Source organism: Coturnix japonica, chromosome 2, assembly GCF_001577835.2.
Source record: "Coturnix japonica isolate 7356 chromosome 2, Coturnix japonica 2.1, whole genome shotgun sequence".
Classification (NCBI taxonomy): Eukaryota; Metazoa; Chordata; class Aves; order Galliformes; family Phasianidae; genus Coturnix; species Coturnix japonica.
This window is the reverse complement of record NC_029517.1, coordinates 90,419,335-90,429,530: the sequence shown is the minus strand read 5'-3', so window position 1 is coordinate 90,429,530 and position 10,196 is coordinate 90,419,335.

The window sequence follows — 10,196 nt, the reverse complement described above, 5'->3', positions numbered from 1 at the left end:
ATATGCTAAGCAAATGTGCAGATAATGAAATAGAATAATGAAAACAGTGTAATAATAATTACAAATTCAGATCAGTGGACAACCTTAGTTCTACCCCTTTTAAAAAGCTCTTGAGAATGAACCATCTTAAAAATGAGGTAATATAATAAAAATATAATACACACCCTTGTTTTTCTTTAATAATTTGCATGAAAGTGGAAATATGAAAAGACAAATAAATATCTCTATACTTTTACCATTAATTATATAGTCCATTTAAACACAGTTGAGTGAAGAACTAATTATCTCTGTATAACATCAAGACACTGAAAAAAAAATTCATGTACATATTTTCAAATATTCTAAAATAAGTTTTAGCTTATTCAGGGAGGACTATGTTAAGAACATCAATATCTGTAACTAGATAGTGACAAAAAATCTATTGACTGACTGATAAGCTGAGTGACCACCTATTTTTTGCACTTATATAACTGATATAAACCCTTTATTCTAATGGAGTGGAACACAATTATATGAGCTCATGGATTCAGCAGCTTAGTAAACATGTTTTAAGGAAAAAGAGTTTTTTACCTGAAAATGTTCAATGTTTCAACATTTTGTTCACAATAATGTACAGCTAATGTTCTACAGGAAGGCATCCGAATGTTTCTAGAAAGAATAGTTGCTTTCAATCACTCAAATATAAATTAAAAGATTTGATAATATAATATTATAAAGAAAGAGATAATTCAGAAAATGTCATATGTCCATATCAAATGCTAGGAAGAGATTTATATTTTATTAAAAGTTTCCACTACAACTTTGAGAACAAGCTATCTTAGAGCCACTTTTATTTCTTCACACACCTCAGCAATTACTCCAAAAGAAAAACCTCCAATTTTATTACACTGGCACACAAGCCAGAGGTGGATGTTGTTGGGTACAGCAGTTGAGGCTGAACCTTCCTGCAAACATTCCATTACATTTTGTTACTGTGCAATAGACGGCAGCAGGGGGGCAGTTGGACAGAATGGCATCTGACATGGAAGTGTGTATGAAGCAGAAGTGTGGAACTGAACTCTTCCATGAATAAAAAATGACACCCACTGACATTCATTGACACTTGCTGAATGTATATGGAGACCAACCAGTTGCTGTGAGTACAGTGAGGCAGGGGCAGTGACAATGGTGACAGCAGGTCACCTCCGCTAGCAGAGTTTTATGAGCACAGTATGCAGGCTCCTGTTCATTGCAGGTGATAATGCACAGCTAATGGTGGTGACTATGTCAAAAAACAGAATTTTGAAGCTGAGAATTTGGTCTATCAAACAGTTATGGTGTTCTTTGTACTGGATGTAGTTTCCACGGAAAGATATAACAGGCATTACAAGCAACATATATATATTCAAATCATTATACCACAGGGATCACAATTTTCAGTGTCCTAGATTTAAACTAGAACAATTAATGCCTCTGTGATTAATGGGTTTGTAACAAACAGACATAGGGAATAAACACAGTAGGAAAAAGAAAAATCCAATTACCTTTCCATCAGTACTCCAGAAAAACAGCAATGCACAGCCTTCCAGAGCCAAAGATATGACATCTTAAAAGCTAGCAACAAGAACATGAAGTATTTTCAGAGACAGGAGAAAGTGAGCACCATTAAAGGTAAGTGTGCCCATTGGAGTTTTAGTGCATTATTCTATTCATTATTCTTAATTAACTTGATAAACTACACATTAGTCCTGGCTCAAGATTTACAAACATGGTTAAATTTTAGAGTTTATGAGTAACAGAAGTCAAGTTTTACTTTTTTTGTTGTTATTTAAAAATCAGAAAACCCTTGAATGTCTTACAGGAAGTAAAGGGATCCCCAAATAGACTTTTCTAGCCAAGAAATCTCTATAGCTTCTATAGATTCCCCATCTAGAAAATCTGATACATAGCCATAAACACAACATGCCTCACACCTGCTAAGTTTTTAATCTCCTACAGTCCCATCAGAGGTTAAATTGGTATCTGTATGTTACAGATGGGAGTAAAAATTACAGAGAAGCAGAACCAAAAGCAAAAGTCCAGGAAGGAACAAAGACCGAGATAAATTTAGAAGGTCCAAATATGAGACTGAATGGTTCACTTAAAGCATCAACACACAAGCAACTGTGAAAAAATCAACAAAGTCAAAGTAATTGGTGCTCCTAAATGCCACACCTTTGTATACAATTGATCTGTCCGCTGAAATTGATGAATGAGTCACAGTTGAATAACTAGAGCCTTTAGATCACACTAGAATTATGTTCTACTGCAAGGAATTCAGTCCAGTCAAGTTCCAGCCTAACAGATTCAGCAGAGGCATCATAAGCATAGGAAGAGACTTTAAAAAACCTCACATACAGTCCCTGACAAGACCAAACCATTCTGCATCAAGCTAAAGACTTGCTGGATAGTTAGGGAGTAGTTAAACTTTTTTTTAAATTTCACTTCAGATAAAGAATCCTGAGACAGTCACAATGCATTTGTTTATAAAAAAACAAGTCTCATTTTACAAGTAGAATATAAGGCCTCATGTACTTCACTCCACCAAGTTTATGTCTAAAAGTCTTGGTTTACATTCTATAGTATATTTTAAGAGCAAAAATGCAGTAGCCATGATTGTTGCATATATTACTGGGAAAAAAAAAATATGTAAATCTTCCTGGATAAAGAAGTAAAGTATTACTGGATAAAATAACAAAACAGTAACAGCAGTGATATAAAGTCTCTTATAAACAGAAAATATTTAAATATTAGCACTTCAGATTTGGACAAAATGTCATGTTAAAAGTAAAGCACATAACACTGTGAGAAATATCAGAGAACATAATACATTTCTAGGATAGTTTTCTTTTCACTGAAAGAAGGCAACTCAGAACAAAGAAGGCCTTCTGCAGCATCAGCTACACAGCTGAAGAATTATAGTTAAAACTCCTTAATCTGAAGCACCAAAGGAAAATGCACAAATATCTATAATTTTTATATTCAGGCCTTCAAATGAACTCATACTTACTTGGAAGGAAATCAAAGTCACTCATCTTTAAAACTTCAAGTTTGACAGAGAAGCCTAAATTAGGAAGACAGAAAATAGATTTTAGCATGAAATCAGCAGATATCACCGGATGAAATACAGAATCCATTGCTATATACTTCATTTTTATTATTGAGAAAAGCCAAAATGATTGCTTGATTTATATTATTTGCAAAAGTTATTATTTGCAAAAAAACATAAAAAACTAAAACAAAACAACAAACAACAATGACAAAAACATGGCACACACCACCAAATTATTTTCTTTCCATTTTCATCCCCAAAACAACAAAACTAGAAATAAAGCACATACATGTCTCTCTTCAATATTTCCTAAGTTTGCCACCAGAGGATTTTGTGTAGGAGATGTGTCTGGTCTTTTCTGTTGCCTGATTGCCTCTCAGAATAAGTGCTCTGCTTTATCCCCTTGCACTGAATGTGGTGCCAAAGTTGGTTAAGTCCTGCCTCTTTCTTTCTCCTGACTAGCTACATGCTTCTGCCACTTAACTTGGATCAAATCTAATGAACTGCTTTGACCATGTAGGCCATCTTAAAGCTAAGTCTCTGAAGCACCAAATTGCTGCATTACAGAAACTCAGACAGTTGGTTTATCCTAAAGCCAAAAGAGCCATTAAATCTGAGGCAAACGAGATAGGAAACAGGTGCAAAATACACTACAAGGAAAGGGAGATGACAGAAGAGAAGAAAATGGAATTATGCCTCTTAGAGAAAATTTGCAGTTTTACCGTGGCAGGCTAAACATAAAGCTACTATCCTATGCGGCAGTTCCACAGTGCCCAAATGCGACCTAAATTGGTATTGCTCTTCCACTGGCATAGCACTGAGGCAAACATGGAGCGCTGTACTTCAGGGAGCTAACAAGCTTAAGAAAAAAATTGCCTCAGAACAGTTATTAGTTTTCAAGTGGTTCAGCTCCCCATAAAGCAGTTCACAGAGACTTTGCAAGAGTGGTACTGCCAGAGCAGCAGTAAATTGCAGCAACCACAACTCAGGCTCTATTCTATCTCCATGGATCTGAAACCTCAACCTCCTTTAAGTTTTTCCCTTAACTCGCACATAGGGAAACATCTCATGATTTAGCTCTGCTTTGGACACGAGGCCCTGTGCATTACCTCTTTCTTATCATCTACAATTGTAAATATATTTGAGTTAAAAGAGTACTAGGCCTGTTCCTATGCTTTATGAAAAATGAGAATAGATTTTCTATGGAGCTGAGGTAGTAGCCACTAGTTGATTAAACAAATAAATAAATAAAATGCACAGAGAATCCAATATATTACCCTTATGAAAATTCTAGGTATAATAAACTCTACATAAACAGGTAAAATGTCTTTCAGCCCCACTGAAAAGTCTTCAGTGCAAAAGCATTCAGCAAGAAAAAAATAATATAATTTAGGATTAGGATTTGTCCAGATGAGATAAGGAGGTGGTTAGGAGCAAGCTGTTACCCATTTTACTACAGTTGAAATGAGAAGGTCCATCTCCTTCCCCTTCCTTTCCTCTCATCCTCATCCCTGCCCAAATACCTTCCCCACTTGCACTGACACAAAAGTTCACCTACACTTCTCTGAGCAGAAAAGGAGGGGAGAAGAAACAAGACTCCCACACCAAGGAGAATTCATCTTTACAACACAAAATCTGCTTTGCTATACTGTAGGAAAACTGTTAGGAAAACTTGAACTGGTGATTGAACACCTACCTAGTGTGCCTCGGTGGTGCAGTGGTAGGAATGCCGCATTGCAACACCAGGGCCCGGGGTTCGAGTCCCCCCTGTGGTGCAAGTGGTAGAAGTGCTGCTCTGCTACACAGAGGCTCGAATACCGGGAGTTGGACTCGATGATCTCTAAGGTCCCTTCCAACCCGCATGAGACTATTACTATTACTATTACAATTACAATTACAATTACTATTACTATTACTATTACTATTACTATTACTATTACTATTACTATTACTATTACTAGTGAAGGAGTATGGCTGGTCCAGGGGGCACAGGCCAGCCACATGATTGGCTCATTTAAGGGCCAGCCACTGAAAGCAGAACATCTTTTGGATCTACACTGCTTCCTGAGGAGTGCTGCATAGCTAGAGATCCCCTTCACCAGTTGGGTGAGTTCCATTCTTCTTTCTGTATATGACTATTGGCCTACCTGTGAATACTTTACCTGGTATCGCCAAGAACGTGTCAGATGCAAGTTCTTCATAAACAGGAAACTATTACTTTAGAAAACTGTCTTCTCAAAAAATGAAGTTTAAAATAGAGAAGGAAAAAACAACAACAACAACAAAAAAAACACAATGCTACAATTTTGAAACAAACATAGAGAAACATCCCATTGCAAACTTCTGTTCTAAACAGCATAAGCCACTTTCTATTCATTTTACCTCTTAACAAAGTGATCAGCATCTGAGGAAAAAAAATAATCTTTAATGCCCTAAGCACAGCTTAGAAAAAACTTTAATCTTTTTTAAAAGGAATTGGGGGAATGATAATGGGCTTATTTAGGACACAAGGAAAAGAGATTCCCTAGTATACAAAAAGCAGGATTAAAAGCTGCTTAGACACAGACAGTCAATGCCACTAGATACTTCTACTGTGATAGATATGTATCAGAAGATACTTCATGGCTCTTACACTCAGGACAAACAATCTGTACACAGATTCTAAATGTTGGAGGTTAAGCCAATAAATACAAAACGAGCATTCTCTGAGGCTACTGACTTTGTAAGCAAGTGAAAACTTATTCTTAAACATAACTGTATTTACAGGCAGCAAATAAAAATCTGCATTTTGTTTGTACTAGAGCTGAATAAATGCAAGTTTGAGAATATTTTTCACTCTTGCTTTTACTCCAACTCTTATCCTGTGCTTTGCCTATGCAACCTTAAACACAACAGAAACACACTAACAAGCTTTGACAGCATGCCAGGTAGAAGAAATATCTTCATCTGAAGACACACAGTCCCGAAAACTCTACTCTGTAAACTACAATTACGCTGATGACAAGTAGAAAATAACCAAAAATCTGCAGACAATTGATAATTTCCCCCAAGGAGAAACCCTGCCTGAAGCTACTTAGTACTGTCTGTTTGTTTTTTGGTTTGATTTTTTTAATTTCTAGAGCAAAAGGAAAAAATGAATTTTTCATCTTAGAGTGGAATTCTAGCAGATGACATCCTCTTGCCTGAGTACTCTGCAATGCCACTACAATGACTTGTTCATACAAGTGCTGTTTCTGGTATCTTTGACCTTGAAGAAAAATCAGGAGCATCATTAGTGAAGAATGAAAACTCCAGTATTTTTGTCTCTAAAATATTCTAAAAATTGAGCTTCCCTGCAGCTAACTTGCTTGTACATGCAGATTACTCAAATGTATAAATAGCCCACTAGGAGGAAGTTAGACAGCTACAGAAAGCAGTTTGCTTTGTTGTTGTTATGATGTTTTTTTTGCTTTTTTTTTTTTAGGGGGGAGTCATTAAAAAAAGTGTGGTTTTTTTTCTCCTATAAACAGAAGAGTTGAAATTACTTATCACAATTCTCATAATTTTACGATTCCACTGAGACCATCTATATTCAGCACATACTTCCATTAGTTTCTTTTAGTTCTACATTAAAATTCAGCTTTAAATCTAAATACACGCACAGTATGCAATACGCTCCTACTGTCCTATATATATTTATCCAAAGTGGTCAACATTATGTAAAAGAAAATATATTTGGAATTTCCATTCACTATGACTTTCAATAAATTATTAGCACCAGTCTCATCGTACAGTCTTGTTGTATCCTTTCAAGAGCTACCAACTTTTAAATGTACATAGATATCCCAGGTACATATAGATTTTATATAAATACAGGCATATGTACCCTACAAGGAATCTGGGATACAGGTGCACAGTATTCCTGCTGTTAACCAAGCCTTTTGATATACATGCTTTACCTTAATAATAAATGTTTTAGACTTGGAACCATTTTATTCAGAAGGGCTACATGTTTTTCAAGTTTATCTTTATAAAATTAGATACTTAGCTGCGGATTGTTGAAAAACAGAAAGACTTCTGTCTATTTCTGTCTTAAACAGCTCTCAGCACTGTTCTGTTCCTATCTGAACAGTTGAAGGTCATAAAGTTTCAGTTTTATAAATATCTGAAGGAGTAAGGCTTACGAATAAAAAATATAAAAGGATAGTGGAGAAAAATAAATCAAAAATATATCAATATTATATAAATCACTATTTTTAGATATTCTATTATTTCAGATCTCTTATATTACATTTAAGAATCATTCCTGTGAAAATATGTCTCAACTATTAAAATACATATTTAACAAATGCTATTCATGGAAATCCTCCATCTGTTCTGAAATGAATGCTGTTATAATTGTTTTAGTTCTATATGGAGACAAATGACTGATCAGCTGCTGTAATGGAATTTTTAATGCAGCATGCATATTTCTGGCTTACTGAGCATACCACTGTGATCTGTGGACTAACAGAATGAATGTTTTTTTTTTATCAATCTCTACCTTCTAGGTGGAATTATGCGGTACGACACTTCTTTGTAAATCCTTCCTTTCAGGAAAAAAAAAAGAAAAAAGTTGTTAGTGACAGATGCACATTCAGATACGTACAACTTCTGTATGACAGAGAGGTGTCTAAAATTTGATAAAAGACTTCAGAATACATGATCTGTCTCTAAAAATATGTTTTAAGCTTAGTGTAGACTTTTTGGTACCATCTGATATTTTATTCTATATCTCACCCAACTCTATTAATTTAAATATCCTTTCTCACTGGAATTATGAATGCAGCCCTAAGCTATGTCTCAGTTAGAAACTAGAGTCAGATCTCCAGAAGAACTCCAGGTTGGGTACCTAAACAGCAAAATTCTGATGAGCATTCTGCAGTTTGCACAAACAAACAGAAGATGGACAATTCAAAATTTTGCTGCTGAAGTCAGCATGAAGCACTTGCTTTCACATGACATCAACACTTAAAACTCTGATCTCTAGGCCTAAACCCTTTTCTTTGCAATATTAAAGCAGAAAATGAAAATGCAAGTTCTCAACTGCAAATTGCTTAATATTCTAATGTTTGCTTAAATACTGGTAAGAAGTGTGTGTAGCAGAGGGGTTGAGAGTGCAGAAGGGCTGGAAGGTATTCTTTCCAAAGCTCTCTTTCTTCATTTTTTGTCTTTAGTAAACACTTGCTTTTAAGAGCACACAGTTAATATCACAGAATAGCAAACACTTCAAGTATTTCTTTTCACCCTAAGTTAGTCTGTGCTTCTTTAGTACTTAGATCTTTTTACAACTCAGGAGACTTTGACACCAGTGGAGAGGCTAAAGTAATCTTACACACCAATTTGGGCCACCAGAACATCAGATGACACAATGTTGTATTTTATATATAGCTTATGCATGTATACATGTATGTATGTATGTATATATAAAAGTCCTGATCATGCAAACAACTATTCCTACGCTTAATTTTAATATATGCAGGCCTCCATTGAAGCCCCATGGTCACCTGCTGCCATAACACGTTCAATATGACAACATGTTCAATAAGACAAAAGACTTAAGAGTTTTTGCTATTCCATGTGTAACAAAGACATCACTGCCCTAGGTTTCTTAAACATTAGATAGAGAAATGTCTGCTTAGGAATAATTCCGTGCATTATATTTTTGCTATGTAATTCTGAAGCAACAAACAAACAAAGAAAACCATTTAATTTATACCTAATGTAATTTTAGCCTTCCATGTTTCTATAGGATTCTATCATCCCTTCATGCTAATCTGTCCATTGTCTACAAACTTCGTTAGAAATATTAGGCTAGTTCAGCACCAATAAAGTCAACAGCAAAATTCCCATTAATTGGTCAAGATCTCACTCACTGTCTTGTAAGCTCTGAAAAGGAACTGCCATCCTTCTAAAAGCAAAAGTAAAACTTTGTCCCTTAATCATGCTGGAAAACCACTATGTCTTGGTGCTGCCATACATCTGCTTCTGTACATAGCATCTTCTGGTAAAGACAGGAGAGAAGTGGTGAGCAGCAGTGTCATAGAAAGCAGATATCTACTTGAGCTTCACAGTCAGATCCCCAGAACACATAAGCTACTATCCCTCCAGATCATATACATATAACAGGATTAATTTAGGATACACTAACAATAGCATACAGCTAAGGTTACCTTGACACTTCCTTTCCTCAGATCTTTTCCAGAACTTCAAAATTATTCCAGGCTTTGCTTTGAATAGAGATATTTGGGAAGGGAAGGAAAAAGTCTATTAGCTTTCACAGAGAAAAAGAGAAGTTGAAGGAGAAAAGAAAAAAAGGAAAAACAAAGTTTGCATCATTAAAACACACAGTAGTAGAAAACTCTGATGAAATTCTCAACCTTATAAAAATAACAGAGCCTTTGCCTTCATGATCAATACCGTCATTATTAGTCTCTGGAAAATGCAGTGCTCTTCTGTCTCCTCTGCAGCTAACTTTTGAAACCGATGATGTGGGATTCATTCTATTAATTAATTAATTCCACTTTAGGTCAAGTCTCATGTAAAGTGTTTATGCCATGTACGGGGCACGTGTGACAACAGCACCTATATCTGTCTCTGAATGCTGTCCCTGAACATCAATCTGTCTCAATTTTAAAATGCCACAAACATTGCACAACCCTTAGAGCTGTAACCTTATATAACTCTTATAGCTGTAAACTTAAACAATAGCAAAATTTACTCTGATGCAAAATCCAGTATCACACGTTCAATTGCCCGGCTTTTAATGCAAGCCTGTTTTTCCATGATTCAAATTGACATCCCAATTGCTTGTGCACAAATGTCAGGGGGCAATATATATATTTTTTGAACTGTAAGCCTTAAGCTTTCCTTCCATTCAAGCATTTATTTATTACTTCTCCAGCATCCTAAAAAAAACCACAAAACCAAACACCAAAGTTAAAGAGGCTCTTCAGAGGTTATTTAGCTTATCTGTTAACATGGAGGCAGAATGAACCATATTTCAACCATTCCTAATGGATGTTTGTCTAACCCGTTCTTGAATATCACCACTATTGGAGACTGCAGCACCACTCCAGGCATTCTATTCTAAAAATTAATTACTTCA